The sequence below is a fragment of the Oncorhynchus gorbuscha genome, linkage group LG19, assembly GCF_021184085.1.
Source record: "Oncorhynchus gorbuscha isolate QuinsamMale2020 ecotype Even-year linkage group LG19, OgorEven_v1.0, whole genome shotgun sequence".
Lineage (NCBI taxonomy): Eukaryota > Metazoa > Chordata > Actinopteri > Salmoniformes > Salmonidae > Oncorhynchus > Oncorhynchus gorbuscha.
In genome coordinates, this window is record NC_060191.1 from 21,895,652 (window position 1) to 21,916,661 (window position 21,010).

The window sequence follows — 21,010 nt, forward strand, 5'->3', positions numbered from 1 at the left end:
GTCTTTGCAGGATTGCAGGTAGAGACTGCAGCTTTTGCTGGTGTTTCATTGTGGAGCGGGAGGCCTGAGGCCACACTCCTCGGAGGGGACACACACTCTTCGCTGTGATCACACCAGGGGTCGGGTGCAATAAAGGCTGCCACCCTCAATCTGCAGGCGAGGAGATGAATGAGCATACCTCTGTGTTTCTGCTCTTTGACTCCACCGCTGTGCTGAGCCAAGTAAACATGAGAGGAGAGGGGAGAGGGGGGGGGGGTTCTGTCTCAGAACACACACACACACACACACACACACACACACACACACACACACACACACACACACACACACACACACACACACACACACACACACACACACACACACACACACACACACACACACACACACACACACACACACACACACACACACACCCACATGTCCATAGTTGCTTATTTTGTTCATTGATCAATGGAAACAGTCAAGGGAGAGGCGACCGTCTGCTTTGAATCTGCAGCTTGATACGTCATCATCATCCTACTTATATACAAATCCCTCTTCCTCCAATTCACTCACAGTGTTTCTCAGCTCAGTGACAACCCGCAAATAGCACATTTAAATTCCGTGCGAGTTCACACAATCACACTAAACACACATAAACGAATAGCTTTCCTGTATCCTGTATCTGGGATAGAACACGAACCCCAAGGGCAATACATTTTCCAAACGCAGCCAGAAACGCCGGGACTCATCTCGTCAAACATACAGTAGACACCTTTCCCTGTCACAACATCTAGAAGTTTCCACAGTTGAAGGTTTAATCACGTCGCAGCGGCAGGGCATCAGGATGGGTGGTGAGAGAGTGGCGAACCCATTACAGTGGTAATCGACAGAGAATGGGACAGGAGGGGCAGAGGGGGTGGAGAGCTGCCAGGTAGGCAGGCAGGTGGCACACATAGTGGGGAGCAACAACAGCATGGACATGGGGGTACTGTACCCAGACAGACAGACAGACAGACAGACAGACAGACAGACAGACAGACAGACAGACAGACAGACAGACAGACAGACAGACAGACAGACAGACAGACAGACAGACAGACAGACAGACAGACAGACAGACAGACAGACAGACAGACAGACAGACAGACAGACAGACAGACAGACAGACAGACAGACAGACAGACAGACAGACAGACAGACAGACAGACAGACAGACAGACAGACAGACAGACACAGATCCCCCTCTACATGCTGCCTCATGGTTCCATCTGTTAGTGTTAGGGGGCATGGGTGGAGAAGAGGGGGAGAGCAAATATGACGACAGAAGCATTTCTGCCTCCAGTAAGTGTGTGTGTGTGTTTGGGGTGATTGTGTGTGTTTGTGTGTGTGCTCGTGTGTGTGCTTCTGAGTGACACTGAAGACATTCAGTGTGACAACTGTGAGTGTGATTTGGGAATATTGTAGGGTAGATGTATTATTTCCTCTCAAAACATGTTGTACTGGCCTAGTCCAGGGTTCCGCAACTGGCGGCCCACGGGCCAAATTATTGTATTTTTATTTGATTATGTTTTCTGAGCAAAAATATTAATGAAACGTAAATCTTTTTTTTTTATTGTTGGACATAAAAGACTGTAAAAACAACAGCAAAACAGCTCCAAGTGATTTACATTTTCTAAATCTGTTCCAAAATATTTCACACATAATAATGAGATATGTGATCATATACAAATGTAAGCAAGGTTTGAAATGATTATGTTTTAGTCAAATATTATATATGTTTAGACTTGCAGTCTTCAAATTGTTCCAGCCCCCTGACCATCCACTCAAGATTTCTTTATCTACATTAGTTGATGATCCCTGCCCTACATGATTTATTTGTGTGAGTATACGGATGAAGGATATAAGATCGTTTTAGGGCTCAGAAATGTAACAACTGCAAGACAATCCAATAGATCGGATTGAAATTTGAGCGACTGACTGGATACAACTAAAGTGGAGGCATTTTCTGATGGGCCGAAGTCGAGCTCGGTAAAAGAGGGTCTGGGGGAGTCATCTGGAAAAGACGGTCTTACTTTGTAGCCGTGATCCTTAGCTTTGCCTTTCCGGGGTCAGATGACTTTAATCCAAAGAGAAGTGATCAAAGAGAGCCCAGTAGGTGGACAGATCAAAGAAACCCAGTACCAGCCAAAGTCAGTGTTCTTTAACAGTGCATTTCCTGTGAATCCAACACTATTCTACCACCCACCCCCCAAGTCTCAAAGAGAGACGGGAGAAATTTGGAGAAATGGAAGGATGAGAGGAGAATGATTCTCCCGTGGTAACACTTTGATATAGGATTTGAGGAACATAAAGTAATGCAATTTTCTAGAAACGACAAGAGAGATAGTGGGCTGGGTGTTGAAGTTGCTACAAGGGTATTTTGCTATAATATGGAAAAGTAGTTTGAGTTTAGAGACTTGTTTTATATACACTTTAAAATACAGTCCTCTTCCCAAGAAATAGGAAAACAAGATGGACTGGTGAAGTAAGTCACCTGGTTTTCGCAACAAGGCCGAAACACATTGGGATATAAGCTACATTTGAGAATACATTCATTTTGATGGATGGAAATAAATGCCGTCTGAAATTGAACAGTGCACATCACATTTGAAGCCAAAGTCGTGTAGCAATACCCAGCCACTGAGGTAATAAAGAGAGAATCTCTGACTTAATCAATCTTCGGATTTGGCAGCAGCCTGGACTTAGGAAGTCATATTATTCCCCTCGCCACATTATTCCATCCTGAAGGTCTGCATCTGTTTTCTTCTGTAGCTACTTCTCTGTTCTTCTTTCTCCCTCGTTCCCGTACCATCTTCTCTCCCTGTCTCAATGTCTGTCACTCTCGCTTCTCTTTCTCTCTGCAGTCTCTCCATCTTTCTCCCTCGTTCCCGTACCATCTTCTCTCCCTGTCTCGATGTCTGTCACTCTCGCTTCTCTTTCTCTCTGCAGTCTCTCCATCTTTCTCCCTCGTTCCCGTACCATCTTCTCTCCCTGTCTCGATGTCTGTCACTCTCGCTTCTCTTTCTCTCTGCAGTCTCTCCATCTTTCTCCCTCGTTCCCGTACCATCTTCTCTCCCTGTTTCGATGTCTGTCACTCTCGCTTCTCTTTCTCTCTGCAGTCTCTCCATCTTTCTCCCTCGTTCCCCTACCATCTTCTCTCCCTGTCTCGATGTCTGTCACTCTCGCTTCTCTTTCTCTCTGCAGTCTCTCCATCTTTCTCCCTCGTTCCCGTACCATCTTCTCTCCCTGTCTCAATGTCTGTCACTCTCGCTTCTCTTTCTCTCTGCAGTCTCTCCATCTTTCTCCCTCGTTCCCGTACCATCTTCTCTCCCTGTCTCAATGTCTGTCACTCTCGCTTCTCTTTCTCTCTGCAGTCTCTCCATCTTTCTCCCTCGTTCCCGTACCATCTTCTCTCCCTGTCTCAATGTCTGTCACTCTCGCTTCTCTTTCTCTCTGCAGTCTCTCCATCTTTCTCCCTCGTTCCCGTACCATCTTCTCTCCCTGTCTCGATGTCTGTCACTCTCGCTTCTCTTTCTCTCTGCAGTCTCTCCATCTTTCTCCCTCGTTCCCGTACCATCTTCTCTCCCTGTCTCGATGTCTGTCACTCTCGCTTCTCTTTCTCTCTGCAGTCTCTCCATCTTTCTCCTTGACTCTCTCCTTCTCTCTCCTTCTATCCTTCTCTCTCCCTCTGTCTGCAACTTTTGCTCTCTTTTCTCTTTTTTCCCCTCTAAAAACAAAGGTAACCCAGACGAGAGAGATCGTACATGAGGGGCATGTGAAATCCACTCAGACAACTGAGTATTATAATGTCATGCACCCTTAAAGGTTAATACAGGCTGTTCCCATGCAATAGACTTCAGCCTTTGATGATAACCAATTCATTTCACAGAGATAGTGGAGCAGTTGAAGGGAATTGATGCCACTGGGGATAGCCTCTCTCTCTCTCTTCTCTCTCCACTACTTATTCTCTTTCTCCTTCTCTCTCTTTCAAATCAAATCACATTTTATTTGTCACATGCGCTGAATACAACCTTACAGTGAAATGCTTACTTACACGCCCTTAACCAACAATGCAGTTTTAAGAAAATACACAAAAAAAACTTTTAAAATAAATAAAAAATACACAAAGAAATTATATTTTTAAAATCCTAGCTATCTCCCGGCTTTCCTCTTTAGCAACAGCTTTGTCCATCTTTATTCACTGTAAAAAAAAATGTCACGACGCTGCTGTTCAAATGAAGTTGATTGGAATGATTTGAAAATGATGCTTTAGTTCGTTCAACCTATTCTATTCAAGTTTCCTGGAATCAAACAACTAATTTGACGTTTTAATGTGATTTTTAAAGTTGATTCAAGGTTCTAACAGCGGTGGGACAATGTAGCGACGGCAGCCTATCAGAAGAGTTTGAGGCGTGGCATATTGGAGGCGTGGTTTTCAGTTTGTTCTTTTTGCCCCACCGCCAGAGTAAATGTAATTCCAGTTAATCTAGTCTATTGTATTCTTCATTCAAACATACCATGTACCTGGTCAGCATCTGTAATGATAATTGTGTAAGTGCACGTGATACTAAAGATAAGGAAGCAAATGTCTTTTTATGCTCTTGTCGCACCTACATGTGACAGTCTTGTGTGGAGAATATGTAAACATTATTTATATTTCTGAACAAACTTATTTTCTTGTTTTATAGAGAATTTATTAAATTGCTTGTAACCCAATTGGATAGCTTATTCTAAACTAAAAAGTGAATTTGGAACAAGATGAAAAAATGGGTTGTATTTAATTTGGTTATCTATTAGGTTTAATCAAAGGGGAAAAGTAAGTTGAGTGTTGAACGAAATAGGTTGCAACTTTGGTATTAATAAAATAAAACAGTTGCCATTGAATCACATGCAGTATTTGGTTTCAACAAATGTAGTATTTTCAATTGAGAAAACCTATGTTATTTACCTGGATCCAGGAAGTATTATTTTCTAGGTTGAACCATTTTTTACAGTGTTTCTCTGCATACTGTATCTCTCTTTTTTCCTCCACCTCTCTCTTGTTTCCTTCCCTCCATCTCTCTCCACTCCCACCCTGTCTCTCCACCCCCTCTTCTCTCCCCCCCACATGGAGTCTACTCTCCAGTCTGTGATCATGTAAATACCAGATGTAGTGGGGTCCTTGGGCCAAAGTGTTTCACACTAGGATCCGGGCAGTCAACCAGAGATGCCCTGAGCGTGGAAGAGAGGATTTCCATGATATTAATCCTCTGAAAATTGCCATTGGCCTGGGTTAGATTTCATCTGAACCAAGTCGCTCTGGATAAGAGCGTCTGCTAAATGACTTAAATGTAAATGTAAATGTACATTTTAGCGGTATAGTGCTGATCCAGTGCCTTCTTACACTGATTTAGATGTGTTATCAGTGGAAAACGTCTATTTTTAATGGCATCGGCGGTGGGGGATAGATGAAAGGATGTGTCCACATGCAACAGCCACACACTGTACACAGATAAGCCACACACTGTACACAGATAAGCCACACACTGTACACAGATAAGCCACACACTGTACACAGATAAGCCACACACTGTACACAGATAAGCCACACACTGTACACAGATAAGCACACACTGTACACAGATAAGCCACACACTGTACACAGATAAGCCACACACTGTACACAGATAAGCACACACTGTACACAGATAAGCCACACACTGTACACAGATAAGCACACACTGTACACAGATAAGCCACACACTGTACACAGATAAGCCACACACTGTACACAGATAAGCCACACACTGTACACAGATAAGCACACACTGTACACAGATAAGCCACACACTGTACACAGATAAGCCACACACTGTACACAGATAAGCACACACTGTACACAGATAAGCCACACACTGTACACAGATAAGCACACACTGTACACAGATAAGCCACACACTGTACACAGATAAGCCACACACTGTACACAGATAAGCCACACACTGTACACAGATAAGCACACATATCCACACATCCCACCACCACGTCAGATCTGCAATAGTCTCACCAGAGGGTTCACCAGTGGGGTACAACAGCAGCAGGACTGACCTAGATTTTACACACATATATAATGCAAGGCGGTCGCACGTACACTCACGCACACAGATTCATGCACACACTCACGCACACAGATTCATGCACACACATGCACACACACAGGCACACATGCACGCACACACACAAACCTGTCTGTGTTCTGTTAAATTAAAGAAGGGCAGAAGAGAAACAGTCCTTCCCGTTTAAGTATTTGTTGTTGTTGCTGTGTTGATTGTTTTGCACTGTTATTGTTACTGCGGCTTATTTTAAATAATCTTGCTCATGATACCTAATTTTCTACTGCGGTTGAGCTCTTATTTTCTGCTAAATATCAGATTTGAAAAAAGTTAAACGACAAGAGCTTGGGACTATCAGCATTTTTGTCAAAATGATTCTATTGACAATGTTCTCTACCTATATAGTATGATAATAATAATAAGTACTCCAATTTATGTTGTTAAGTAGAGAACACCATTCAAGTCCATGAGGGCTCGGAACATTAAAGCCAATTATCTCGGAATCATCTTTTAACAGATAGAACCTTATTGTCAAGCCCTCGACTCTCTCTCTTGCCACGAAGCTGTCTAAACTTTGGGTCTGCACTACCCCTCTACATCAGGGAGCCAGAATTGAACAGGTACAGGTGCAAAGGGTTTACATCATCACATAAAGCAGTCATCATATCACTGTTGCCATGGCTACAGCTTTCTAGCAGCTCCAGAAGAGGTGGAGGAATGACTGACAGCTGTGACAGCTGTGTAATCCCGCCGGCCCCTCTCTGGGAAGAAACGCAATCTTCATTAAAGCCCAGCCGCTCAGCCTAGCCGTCCACCGTAGACCCACCAACCAGAGAGATGAAGACAGGGAGAGATGGGAATGGAGTGGGAGGACTGCGTTTGGATTCGTCGAGCCAGCGCTTGATTAGGATTATTGTGACATGTAGAACCCAGGGGGAGGTTTCAAGACACAGGCGGAGGCATGGTGAAAGACGCAAGATATGTAGTTCAAATAAACAACAAACAGTCCAGTATTGTTTGGTATCTCAAGTAGCCAACCAGCTGAGAGGCAGAGGTGATGAATGGAATGGAATTGCAATGGTGATGCTCACTGGATAAATATGACACGTACAGATGGCTTAATAGCCAGTACATTAGTGGATAGAGCCATGGATAGAAGCAGGCTTCACTCTTGTAATCAGTCATGTTTGGTCCATGTCTTCGTGGCAAATGTCGTCACAGAGGTCAGCACCAACTCATGTCATCCCTCATTATCTTTGTTCTCTCCTGACACGCACGCATATCATCCTACTGTGTTTATCCTGGGTATTAGTCATAGTCGATGTTATTTACAAATGAGTCATTGTCCAAGTTATTATTGATGGTAATAGCCACTTGTATCATTGTAGAAAGGACCAAACAATCAATCAATCAGATGTCCAAAATAATTGACAATAGACAAGTGAGACAAACTGCTCATATGACAGAAGAGGGTATGGTGAGAAAACCCTGTGGCACATTCAAGAGTATTTCCTAAAAGATTCTAGAGAGGTCAAATGTGGCATGATGAATTACTGTGCCCTGTGATGCCTGGCTGCCGGTTGGCTTCATGAATTCTCATAGAGACCTGTGTAGTGGCAACACGAAGGATGAATCAACAAGAAATACCTTCTAATCAAGGTTTTCCAGTGTGCCAATAGCAAATTGTTGTGGTTTCACTGGTTTGTGTGCATAATGCGTAATTTCTGAGTCCAGCAGGTTTTGATTATCCAAACCGCCAAAAGACGACCAAGTTTAATTTGCAGATTTTCTGATAGCCCAGTGAGTGTTTTGATTGGAGGACTGAGAGAAGCAAACAATTACGTTGCTGCTTAAACTGTGTAACCACAACATTATTCTTTCTGTAATATGAAAAATAAGAGCAAAGAAATACACCAAAAATAATTGAAAATGATTATCTGATGTATAATTGCAGTTCATATTAATCCCACGGATAGTTCCCTTTCAACACACTGGAGTCATTGGTTTAAATGTGGGTTGAGCCCTAAGCCTCCTTTCACGACACTCTCTTATCATTCTCACAACTTTAAGTGTAACACATTTATAGAAATCCATAAATATCTAGTTGTACCAAGTTACTGTACCAATGTTCTGGAAATATCCGTGAAAAACAGAGAGAGAAAATACAGGGAGAGAATAGAGGGAGAGAACAGAAAACGGCAGATCCCTCACCCTGAATCTATCACATGTTTGTAGTGAGCTATAAGTGGAGGTGTGATCTACAGGAATACTCTTCCTGCATTCCTGCAACCCAAGCATGCGCTATTACCAAAGGGTTTGGAGGCGCAAAAGCCATCTCTCTATAGGTGTGAATGTGAAGTTGCTAGTGCACGTGTGTGCATGCGTGTGTATGTGCATGTACGGGATGGTAGAGCATGTCTGTGAGCGAATGCCAGAGACCTGGTGTGAAGTGCCATGCGTGAGCCCTGGCCCCACGCCCAAACACCCACGTGAGCCAGGAAAGAGTGAATGTGGAAACAGAGAGAATGGATGGATGGATTAATAGAGGAAAAGGAGAGGAAGAGGTGGGGGAGGAGGAGGTGGGGAGGCAAGGCTGCCAGCTCCCGAACACATTGACAGATAAATGAATGGATGGACGAATGGATGGATAGATGGATGGAGGGATTACGGAGGAGAACAGCATAAAGAAAGAGCAACGAATCAGCCATGCGGAATAGACACTGTAGATTTATAGATGAACGGATACGGAATTAGAGTGAAAGAGTGGAGAAGCCAGAGGAGGCATCTACAGTAGCTAGCAAGGGAGCCAGAACAGCCCTGTGTGTTGACCAGGCCCCATGCGCCCTGCCCCGCCCCGCCATGGCTTTCCTCTGCCTGGGGCCATCGGCTGCCCTCGCTCTAATCCAGTGGATTTTCATAAGTGATTAGACCATGCGTGTGTGAAATTGACATTAAAGATGGTAGTACTGTGGGGAAGGACCCTACAAGCCTCAGATCTCAGACACCAACAGCTCTTCCTGTACAAACACCATCTTAAAAGGGCTAGATGGCCAGGGATTCATGTCCCAGTATCACCAAGACAAGGTTAAAGAGTGGCTAAACACAGGCCCAACTGGGTTAAACCGTATATTACAGAGTGTTTTCAAGCATCAGGGATCTGGTCCGGTTAGAGCTACAGTAGCACTTGAGAACTGACAATTGTTGTCAGCTAACCACTTGATGGACCGTTCAGCATCCTACCTCAATACTTATAACCAATATGCAAAGCAACACTTCAGTACTAGATACTGTACAATTATTATATAAAACATGTGTAATTACATGCCTGTGGTTCTCACTGTTAACCATATCATCATCAGATTCCATTCTCAGATATTGGCCCGTCAGGCGGAAGCAGAGATTGTCCTTCATTCTCATGCACGGTCTGACCCAGGAGGCTAGAGCGTTTGATTCCACTACCATAGATTAAATCAATCTGTATTTACACATGATTACACGGAGCAGTATATTAATTCACCCTGGGATCACTGAGATAATGAAAGCAAAATGTATCTGGTGCAATGTGGTAGGCCTTCATTACTCTGTATATTCATTGCATGCTACAGCCCAGCAGAGAATAGATTTCAATTACATTTCCATCACGCCATTGGTAATAATATACAAATCAGATAAGTAAAACCCAAACTCATACAAATGTATAAAAACACAATCAAATGCGGTACATCGTTGGACCTATGATGCGGTATGATGCAGTCAATGAACTCACCACAGAACTAAAACTAGATTCCCAAAACATTCCAATACAATGAGCACACAAGTCGTGCTCGTCCTGAAGTAATACAACTGAGCAGGACTGAGGGATGGGTGGATGGAGTGATGAATGGAAGGACGGATGGATGACTGGATGAACGGATTTCTCCACTTCTCCACGGTATGCCTTGATTACCATCAGCAGAGCAGAGGTGTGTGGACTCGAGACTCGTCTCACTAAAGTAAATGTCACTGCTCGCTCTCAGAGAGCCCATTCTCCTCTCAACCCACTGAAGCTGCCTTTATGCTTCCCACAGGAGATGGCAGTCGGTGTTGAATGCCACTCCCAGAGTCTAAATAGCATGTTTCCCAAACACGTATCCACTGACTGAACGAGAAGAGGTCCCCATGTTTCTGCTTTGGCACAGTATGGATGAAGTAGTTGTCAGTCAAGGCACTGGGAGGACACAACCCTATGTCCCCGCACAATGTGTCCCCCTCGTCACCTGTCTCCGGTCCTTGTCTTTCAGGGGGCACTTGAGGAGATTAATAGGAAAGTGTAGGTCGGTCTATTCAATCATACACTCATCCCTCTAAAGCGATAGAGCTTAAACAGCAGTCAAGGGATAGACTTTCATCAGAATTCTATAATATCCCACAATTTATCCCCCAATATTACCATTGATCTACTTACTTTCACCATACAAACACTAGTACATACAAGTACTAAATACCATTAAATACACGCTAAATACATTTATGACCTAGCTGCCGTCTAAATATCATATGTTGTGAGTTGTTGGAATATTGCAGAATATGTTGTAAATATGCAAATCCTCTTAAATCGCTATAAATAAAGTTTTGGGGATAAAGTGTAATCTGTAATCCGGCCTGCATCGCTATATCAGTAATGATCCGTTTTCAGTGTAAACCCTGCGATTTAGATTAAAGGTAGACTCAGCGATATGACGTAGATGCAGCAAGCACATAACATAGTGTGTCTATTTCCGCAACAACTGAGAGTGCCGAAGCGCGAGGCTCAACTTGTTTTGGGTCGGTGGCCACTGAAGTGACCCCGTGCACATGCACTGTGTGTGACCATGCTCGTCTCATTCTCCGTGGTGCTGCTCATGGCAACGTCATTTCGCTGAGTCTTTAAACAAACTCTTGTGCTTCCTGGCCTGCATACTGCTGCGTCTACGTGGGACTGGGCAACTGTAGGATGAATGGGCCGTTTTCACAAAGTACCGTTTTTTTTGGGCGACAAGGATACAGCTTATTCTGCTTATGCAACATATTCATGAAAAAGAACAGTTTCACCCTCCACTACAACCCCAATGTGGGTCAAAAGAAGAGATGTTGATAACATGAGATGTCAGTGCAGTTCTCTATGAATCTCCATCATCAAACACGTTTCTGTGTGATGAAATATCTGTAGAGTTCAAAGGTGCTGTTACAGATGTTACAACAGGGGCAAAACTTGAAACCAACCCCAAACCGTTCATCTTGATACGAAACGCAAATCTTCTTTGAAATGTTTCCTCCTCCCTTTCCAAGGCAGGAATCTGCTGACGCTGCGTGTAAGTTGCATTGCTGTTGTTGCCGCTCTCCAGAAATATGAAAACACCGTGGGCTGCAGTGCTGCTGAGTGCTCACTTTCCAATCTGGATGTGAGACCAGTCACACGCTACTGCTTCAGTTATCGCCCATTAGAGCCAAACCGGAAAATGGAATATACAAGAAAACACTTGCATGCCATGATCTCCAACTCCCGAAGGAAATCACCTTCATTTATTCATGGGCTAAATATGCAGCCTGTTGCCATGGGTCTTAAAGAGTGGCCAGCCAATTATAATTCAGAAGCTGGTATGCCCTCAGGTACTATGGTAATGAGGGTCAACATGGGTCATATTACAATGCACTCAATAAAATGAAGCTGGGCTCCATAAGGATACATTCAATTGGGATGTTGCCAGAGATATCCCCCATGGCCATATCTTCAGACAGCATCTCTTACTGAGGCAGCTAGACATGGGCTTGTGTCCTGCCAAAGGCACTTGTCGATCTATAACACTGTACATTCAAGTGATAGCACAAGGCTATTAAAAACCAGGCCTTAATGTTTTTTCAGTACTGCTGTTTTTTTTCCTGGTAGTTTATTGATTGATTGATTGATTGGTTGATTGATTGATTTCTTAATTGATTTGGCCAGATAGTCCATTCTCTTGGAGTCCAAGGTCTGAGTCAGATCCTGAATAGAGAGGAAGGAAGAACACCAGTCACTCTATGGATCTTGGCCCCGGTTTGAATTACCCTGGTCTAGTGGGAGTCTGGAAGAGTGGGACATGCTGTGCTTGTTTTACCATGATAATGACCTTAGGTTATGGTATTGAGTGTCTGACCTTTTCCCTCATATGCTTTCCAGACAGGCTCTGGAGCGTACAACACTACATTACCAAAAGTATGTGGACAATTGCTCATCGAACACCTCATTCCAAAATCATGGGCATTAATATGGAGTTGGTCCCCCCTCTGCTGCTAAACAGCCTCCACTCTTCTGGGAAGGCTTTCCACTACATGTTGGAACATTGCTGCGGGGACTTGCTTCCAGTCAGCAACAAGAGCATTAGTGAGGTCGGGCACTGATGTTAGGGGATTAGACCTGTTTGGCAGTTGGTGTTCCAATTCATCCCAAAGGTGTTCGATGGGGTTGGGCTCAGGGCTCTGTACAGACCAGTCAATTCTTCCACACTGATCTCGATAAAACTTTTCTGTATGGACCTCGCTTTGTGCATGGGTGCCTTCCCCAAACTGTTGCTACAAAGTTGGAAGCACAGAATCGTCTAGAATGTTATTGTACTGTTGATTTCCCTCCCCTGGAACTAATGGGCCTAGCCCGAACCCTGAAAAACAGCCTCAGACCATTACTCATCCTCCACCTAACTTTGCAGTTGGCACTATGCATTTGAACATGTAGCGTTCTCCTGGCATCCGCCAAACCCAGATTTGTATTTCGGACTGCCAGATGGTGAAGTGTGATTCATCACTCCAGAGAACGCGTTCCACTGCTCCGGAGTCCAATGGCGCTGAGCTTTACACCACTCCAGCCGATGCTTGGCATTCCGCATGGTGATCTTAGGCTTGTGTGCGGCTGCTCGGCAGTGGAAACCCATTTCATGAAGCTCCCGATGAACAGTTCTTGTGCTGACGTTGCTTCCAGAGACAGTTTTAATCTTGGTAGTGAGTGTTGCAAACGAGGACAGACAATTTTTCGCTCTATGCGCTTCAGCACTCGGCGATCCCGTTCTGTGAGCTTGTGTGGCCTACCACTTCGCGGCTGAGCCGTTGTTGCTCCTAGATGTTTTCACTTCACAATAACAGCACTTACAGTTGACCGAGGCAGAGATTAGACTAACTGTCTTGTTGGAAAGGTGGTATCCTATGATGATGATGCGACGTTGAAAGTTACTGAGCTCTTCAGTAAGGCCATTCTACTGCCAATGTTTGTCTATGGAGATTGCATTGCGGTGTGCTCGATTTTATATATCTGCCAGCAACGGGTGTGCCTGAATTAGCCAAATCCACTGATTTGAATGTGTGTCCACATACTTTGTATATATAGTGTATGTTGTCATAGCAGGTGGTTGGGACTGGACACTAACAGCTAGGTCGGGTGACATAACTCACTGCTGGAGCCATCGTTAGGTGGAACTGTATTCTGTAATAATGGCCTGTCAGTGCTCTTCACACTGGCCCATCTCATTGAGTGATGACATCAGTCCAGCATCATGGTTACACATACAGTAGCTATAGTGTGTCCACAACACTAGAGGTGTAGCAGTGGGCTACTTGGTTCAATTGTATTTTGAGTTGCAAGGGGTCATCTACATTTCCTTCCTAGAAACACCTATATTGGCACAAGTGGTTGGGAGGCGGGCCAACGGTGTGTCGTCTGTAGGCCTGGTGCGAGAGGTACATTCTAGCTGATCACCGCAAACAAACATCCTATTTTGTTAGGTGGATAAAACGAGGAATTTGTTAGACAGTAAATGACATAATTCCTGTAATAAACGTGTCTGCCCTGCAGCTGGGCCTGCCTGTTTCACTGGGGCAGGCTGCTGTAATGAGCGAGCTTCTCACAATCTCCATCCCCCGTGCTTGTATGACATTTCAAAACGCAATTGCGGGGAAAAAAACAAATACTTTGCAAGCAATTTGTTTTCCATATTAAAGAGAGGGTCTCTGCTTTTCATTTCTCAACGATCATTACTGAGCTCAAAGCACACTGTTTTACAATCAAGATATCTGACATGGGTTTGACCTGGTCAGTCTATGTCATTTAAAGAGCAGGTGTTCCTAATGTTTTCTACACTCAGTGTAGCTAATGTGTTTTGAGTTTCCACTTCTTGAGGTGGTGAATTAGCACCAATTTAATTTGGCCTATACTGTTCGAAGTCGGAAGTTTACATACACTTACGTTGGAGTTATTAACACTTGTTTTTCAACCACTCCATACATTTTTTGTTAACAAACTATAGTTTTGGCAAGTCAGTTAGGACATCTACTTTGTGCATGACACAAGTCATTTTTCCAACAATTGTTTACAGACAGATTATTTCGCTTATAATTAACTGTATCACAATTCCAGTGTGTCAGAAGTTTACATACACTAAATTGACTGTGCCTTTAAATAGCTTACATAATTCCAGAAAATGATAGGCTAATTGACATAATTTGAGTCAATTGGAGGTGTATCTGTGGATGTATTTCAAGGCCTACCTTCAAACTCAGTGCCTCTGCTTGACATCATGGGAAAATCAAAAGAAATCAGCCAAGAACTCAGGAAAAAAATTGTAGCCCTCCACAAGTTTGGTTCATCCTTGGGAGCAATTTCAAAACGCCTTAAGGTACCATGTTCATCTGTACAAACAAAGGTACACAAGTATAAACACCAGGGCACCACACAGCCGTCATACCGCTCAGGAAGGAGACACATTCAGTCTCCTAGAGATGAACATACTTTGGTGCGAAAAGTGTAAATCAATCCCAGAACTACAGCAAATTACATTGTCAAGATGCTGGAGGAAACAGGTACAAAATTATCTATATCCACAGTAAAATGAGTCCTATAAAGTCAACAAAGTCAAGGTACTGGAGTGGCCATCACAAAGCCCTGACCTCAATCCATTAGAACATTTGTGGGCAGAACTGAAAAAACATGGGATTTTTACTAGGATTAAATGTCAGGAATTGTGAAAAACGGAGTTTAAATGTATTTGGCTGAGGTGTATGTAAACTTCCGACTTCAACTGTATATAATATTAGTGCACATACAGATGAAGGCAAATTCTAATTGTCAACTCAAAATGCATGTCAATCACTGGATTAGGTTGCATATCCAAATACATTGAATTTCTGCTTGGACATGTTAGATGTAACAACGTATTTATTGAATACCATCTCAGTAGTTATACTTGTTAAAAGGTTCCGCCCCTTTAAAAAAAAATTGCTTAAAATGTCATACCCAGATCTAACTGCCTGTAGTTCAGGCCCTGAAGCAAGGATATGCATATTCATGGTACCATTTGAAAGGAAACACTTTGAAATTTGTGGAAATGTGAAAGGAGTGTACGAATATATAACACAATAGGTAAAAGATAATACAAAGAAAAAAACTACCGTTATTCTGTATATTTTTTGTACCATCATCTTTGAAATGCAACAGAAAGGCCATAATGCATTATTCCAGCCCAGGTGCAATCTAGAGTTTGGCCACTAGATGACAGCAGTGTATGTGCAAAGTTTTAGACTGATTCAATGAACCATTGTATTTCTGTTGTATCAAGACTGCCCAAATGTGCCTAATTTGTTTATTAATAACTTTCCATTTTCAAAATTGTGCACTCTCCTTTAACAATAGCATGGTATTATTTCACTGTAATAGCTACTGTAAATTGGACAGTGCAGTTAGAGTAACAAGAATTTAAGCTTTCCGCCAATATCAGATATGTCTATGTCCAGGGAAATGTTCTTGTTACTTACAACCTCATGCTAATCGCATTAGCCTACGTTAGCTCAACCATCCCATGGAAGGGACACCGATCCCGAAGAAGTTTAAAGCATTGTGAATGACTCTATAATGACTTTAGAATATGATGACTCAAATGTACTCTATGGTTTGACGCAGCAGATTTGTTCTTTAGTGGTAACCATTTCAGCGATAACCATGCACGTTTCAGGTGGCTAACGGGTCTAGGGGAGGAAAACATGGTGTAACCCATGAGCAGGCCAGAGAGAGAGCCAGTCTGGTAAAAGGGGATTGGGATGATCAGAAGTCAGAGACGATGCCTACGTAATCTGAATAATGGATCATCTGTTTCCCAATGGCAGATTAGGACCTGGAGAAGCGCAAAGGGGAACGTTGGAGATGCATCAGGCTCTCCTGCTGGGTTGTGCTGTAACACAGAGAATGGTTCTGAACCACACAGATGAACATCTCTATCGTCATTGTCACTGTCAATGTTTTTTTCAACCATTATTTAACTAGGCAAGTCAGTTAAGAACACATTCTTATTTTACAATGACGGCCTACCCTGGCCAAACCCTTCACTAACCCAGACTACGCTGGGACAATTCTGCGCCGCCCTATGGGACTCCCAATTACGGCTGGTTGTGATACAGCCCAGGATCAAACCAGGGTCTGTAGTGATGCCTCTAGCACTGAGATGCTGTGCCTTAGACCACTGAGCCACTCAGGAACCCTTTGTAATGTATTCATGCTTCCCTAAAACACAGCAGGACATTTGCCAACTGCATTTCTACGTCATTACAAGTTGCTTGATGGTATTCAAATTATATTGGTGAATATTTGATAAGATGTCACATATGAAGATACCTCTTCAATTAGAGGGGTCACACCAAACACTGTTGGTTTGATGGTTCAAGGAGTGGGGTAGTGTAGTTCCAAAGCCTCATTTGTTGTGTACTCTAGGTTGATCTCTGGCCTTGAACTGGACACACAGTCACACTGTACACACACGGATAATTGCCTTGGCCTCCGATGGGCACGCATGCTGGTGCAATCCTGACAGCTCCGCCCTACAGACTACAGAAGTACTGCCACTCCACTAACGGAAACTAATGAAGCGCACACAGCACCAAACTGCAAGAGGAATTCCACCCACAGTGTGACTGTGTGTGTGTGTGTGTGTGTGTGTGTGTGTGTGTGTGTGTGTGTGTGTGTGTGTGTGTGTGTGTGTGTGTGTGTGTGTGTGTGTGTGTGTGTGTGTGTGTGTGTGTGTGTGTGTGTGTGTGTGTGTGTGTGTGTGTGTGTGTGTGTGTGTGTGTGTGTGTCTGTGTGTGTGTGTGTGTGTGTGTGTGTGTGTGTGTGTGTGTGTGTGTGTGTGTGTGTGTGTGTGTGTGTGTGTGTGTGTGTGTGTGTGTGTGTGTGTGTGTGTGTGTGTGTGTGTGTGTGTGTGACTGTCTGTGCGTGATTGTGTGTGTGTGACTGTGTGTGTGTGTGTGTGTGTGTGTGTGTGTGTGTGTGTGTGTGTGTGTGTGTGTGTGTGTGTGTGTGTGTGTGTGTGTGTGTGTGTGTGTGTGTGTGTGTGTGTGTGTATGACTGTGTGTGTGTGACTGTGTGTGTGTGACTGTGACTGTGTGTGTGTGTGTGTGTGTGTGTGTGTGTGTGTGTGTGTGTGTGTGTGTGTGTGTGTGTGTGTGTGTGTGTGTGTGTGTGTGTGTGTGTGTGTGTGTGTGTGTGTGTGTGTGTGTGTGTGTGTGTGTGTGATTGTGTGTGTGTGTGTGACTGTATGTGGCTGTCTACGTGTGTGTGTGTGTGTGTGTGTGTGTGTGTGTGTGTGTGTGTGTGTGTGTGTGTGTGTGTGTGTGTGTGTGTGTGTGTGTGTGTGTGTGTGTGTGTGTGTGTGTGTGTGTGTGTGTGTGTGTGTGTGTGACTGTCTGTGTGTGATTGTGTGTGTGTGATTGTGTGTGTGTGTGTGACTGTATGTGGCTGTCTACGTGTGTGTGACTGTATGTGGCTGTCTACGTGTGTGTGTGTGTGTGTGTGTGTGTGACTGTCTGTGCGTGATTGTGTGTGTGTGTGACTGTCTGTGTGTGTGTGTGTGTGTGTGTGTGTGTGTGTGTGTGTGTGTGTGTGTGTGTGTGTGTGTGTGTGTGTGTGTGTGTGTGTGTGTGTGTGTGTGTGTGTGTGTGTGTGTGTGTGTGTGACTGTGTGTGTGTGACTGTGTGTGTGTGTGATGTGTGTGTGTGTGTGTGACTGTATGTGGCTGTCTGTGTGTGTGTGACTGTATGTGGCTGTGTGTGTGTGTGTGTGTGTGTGTGTGTGTGTGTGTGTGTGTGTGTGTGTGTGTGTGTGTGTGTGTGTGTGTGTGTGTGTGTGTGTGTGTGTGTGACTGTGTGTGTGTGTGTGTGTGTGTGTGTGTGTGTGTGTGTGTGTGTGTGTGTGTGTGTGTGTGTGTGTGTGTGTGTGTGTGTGTGTGTGTGTGTGTGTGTGTGTGTGTGTGTGTGTGTGTGTGTGTGTGTGTGTGTGTGTGTGACTGTCTGTGTGTGATTGTGTGTGTGTGTGTGTGACTGTATGTGGCTGTCTACGTGTGTGTGTGTGTGGCTGTCTACGTGTGTGTGTGTGTGTGTGTGTGTGTGTGTGTGTGTGTGTGTGTGTGTGTGTGTGTGTGTGTGTGTGTGTGTGTGTGTGTGTGTGTGTGTGTGTGTGTGTGACTGTGTGTGTGTGACTGTGTGTGTGATTGTGTGTGTGTGTGTGACTGTATGTGGCTGTCTACGTGTGTGTGTGTGTGTGTGTGTGTGTGTGTGTGTGTGTGTGTGTGTGTGTGTGTGTGTGTGTGTGTGTGTGTGTGTGTGTGTGTGTGTGTGTGTGTGTGTGTGTGTGTGTGTGTGTGTGTGTGTGTGTGTGTGTGTGTGTGCGCGTGTGTGTGTGTGACTGTGTGTGTGTAAGTGAGAGATATGGGATAGAAATAACTGTGTGATAGAGAGCCTTAAACCCTCCAAGGATCTCTTCAAGGCTTGTAACACTACTATACACCACCATATCATCCTCTTACTCTTTCACAATCTCCTCATTATCGTCCATCATCATCATCATCATCATCACTGCCTTCATCAACCTTATTCTCAACATGTTTCTCCTCCTTCACCTCATCATCATTGTCGTCATCATCCTCATCTTCTTCAAGAACATCATTATCAAGACTGGCAGCCAGTGCCTGTTTTCGCTTTTGTCATTTAAATAGAACCCTCCGGAGGAAAATATCCCTGAATTCACTGCACCTCAAAACATAGATCATATTTTCATGAAGCCAATAAAAGCAATGTGAGCCAATTCCCTATAGTTTGAAGACAGAGCTGTATTTCAGCAACTCATCACTATGCAAACATCACAGCAGCATTTGTCACCAGAATATTCCCTCCTCCACTGACTGCTCTCTCTGAAATGTGCACAAACATAATCATATTTTATGAAAAGAGCTGAAATGCACAAAAAGTTGTATGCAAATGCAATGATACCACATTTCAGTCATTTAGCAAACACTCTTTTTCAGAGCAACATACAGGAAGTAGTGAGTGTATGCATGTTTCATACTTCATCGTACTGGTCCCCTCGTGGGAACTTAACCCACAACCCTGGCCTTGCAAGCTCCATGCTCCAACAACTGAGCCACACAGGACACATTTTGATAAAAGTGCTTGAAAGCACATAAATAAATTGCTCTACTGTAGGTCTCCAAGCTCTGTGGCATCGCCAAACCAAAGAATAAACATTTAAATATATATTTTTTGATTCTAAAATTCTAAAACAAATAAAAACTTCTATCCTAAAATCAATAGTCTTCCTTTAGTTGGAAAGAACAGAAAGCCTCCTCACAGAGGGTTACATATCACAGCGAAGACCTAATGTGATGTGGCTATAGGCAGTATGAGGTATGTGTGTGTGTGTGTATATGTGTGTTTGTGTTTATATATTGTGTTTGTGCAGGTGTGTGTGTGTGTGTGTGTGTGTGTAGCGTGGGAGAGAGGGGTGCAGTGGCGTGGGAGAGGGGTGTAATCGTAATGATCTACACTGGGAAAGATCTAGCCCCCGATGCTCCATTTCTTAGGGTAGGGCTGCTCCCTGGAACGTCTTTCTTGAGCAAATCCCTAGTCCTTTAATCTCCTTACCCAGCTACATCCTCTTTAAAGATGCATAAAGCGCGAGATACAACGACATTCCATCGATTCAGGACTGGCGCTGGGCTGAGCTGTTCAGTGGGTTGGGAAGGGGGAGGGTTATTTTGCCCTCATCTAGTCCTATGAGGGGGAGGGAGGTGGTGGGGGAGGTGAGCAAGCGAAGGGTTAACTATCACCTCGAGGGCCAAGGAGATTTTCCCATATATTTTTAAAAGCACTCGTAAGTGCGTCAAGTCTCCCTGGGCATGATTATTCCTGGCTCAGATCTTCAAATTATGTTAGAGGAGCCGTACATTACTAATGCATTGCACTTGTTCATATCAGAGGTGATCAGAAAACACTCTGCAACCACCCATCCCATTTCATCTCATGTTTGCAATCAACCCCCCCATTTGTCTACTACTGTGCTCCGACACATGTACAATCATCCAGATATGGTGCAACCACACATCTCAACTACCAATTCATCTAAATTACAGAAATTTAAGTAATCCAGTCAGAATGGATCACGCCAGCTTTAGGTGGCAAATTCAATGCACTTACTAATAGACTTCTGGTGGATTTCTCTGTTAGCGTTCTCTGCCTCGTTCTCCCATGATAGCTTGCTATTCAAGTCTTCTAGACTTCAGTTACCATGTGCAAACTATCAGCTTGTGAGACTAGTGCAACGGACAGGGAAAATGAGGTAATGCATTGACAAGGGGGTTTTTAAGGACCTTGAGACCTGCTCTAATTTTCAAAAGGTTCACAGAGAGGAAATGAGAACAGAAAATATCGTGCCCAAGCTGAGTGTCTTGTCCACAAGCTTTTTCAACACTGAATACATAGTCACCATTGACTATTGAAAACATGCTCCTTGAAACACAATATTCTGCTTAGACTTCAATACTGCAGATGTTCTATTCTGATTGCCATTAAAGTCAATCAGTACAAAACAACAACCA

General features: G+C 43.9%; 1 protein-coding gene across 1 annotated transcript in view; it reads right to left on the bottom strand.

Annotated features, from left to right (window-relative positions):
• LOC124006364 (thrombospondin type-1 domain-containing protein 7A-like) overlaps window positions 1–21,010 on the bottom strand; it is a 99,631-nt gene that overhangs the window by 78,030 nt on the left and 591 nt on the right.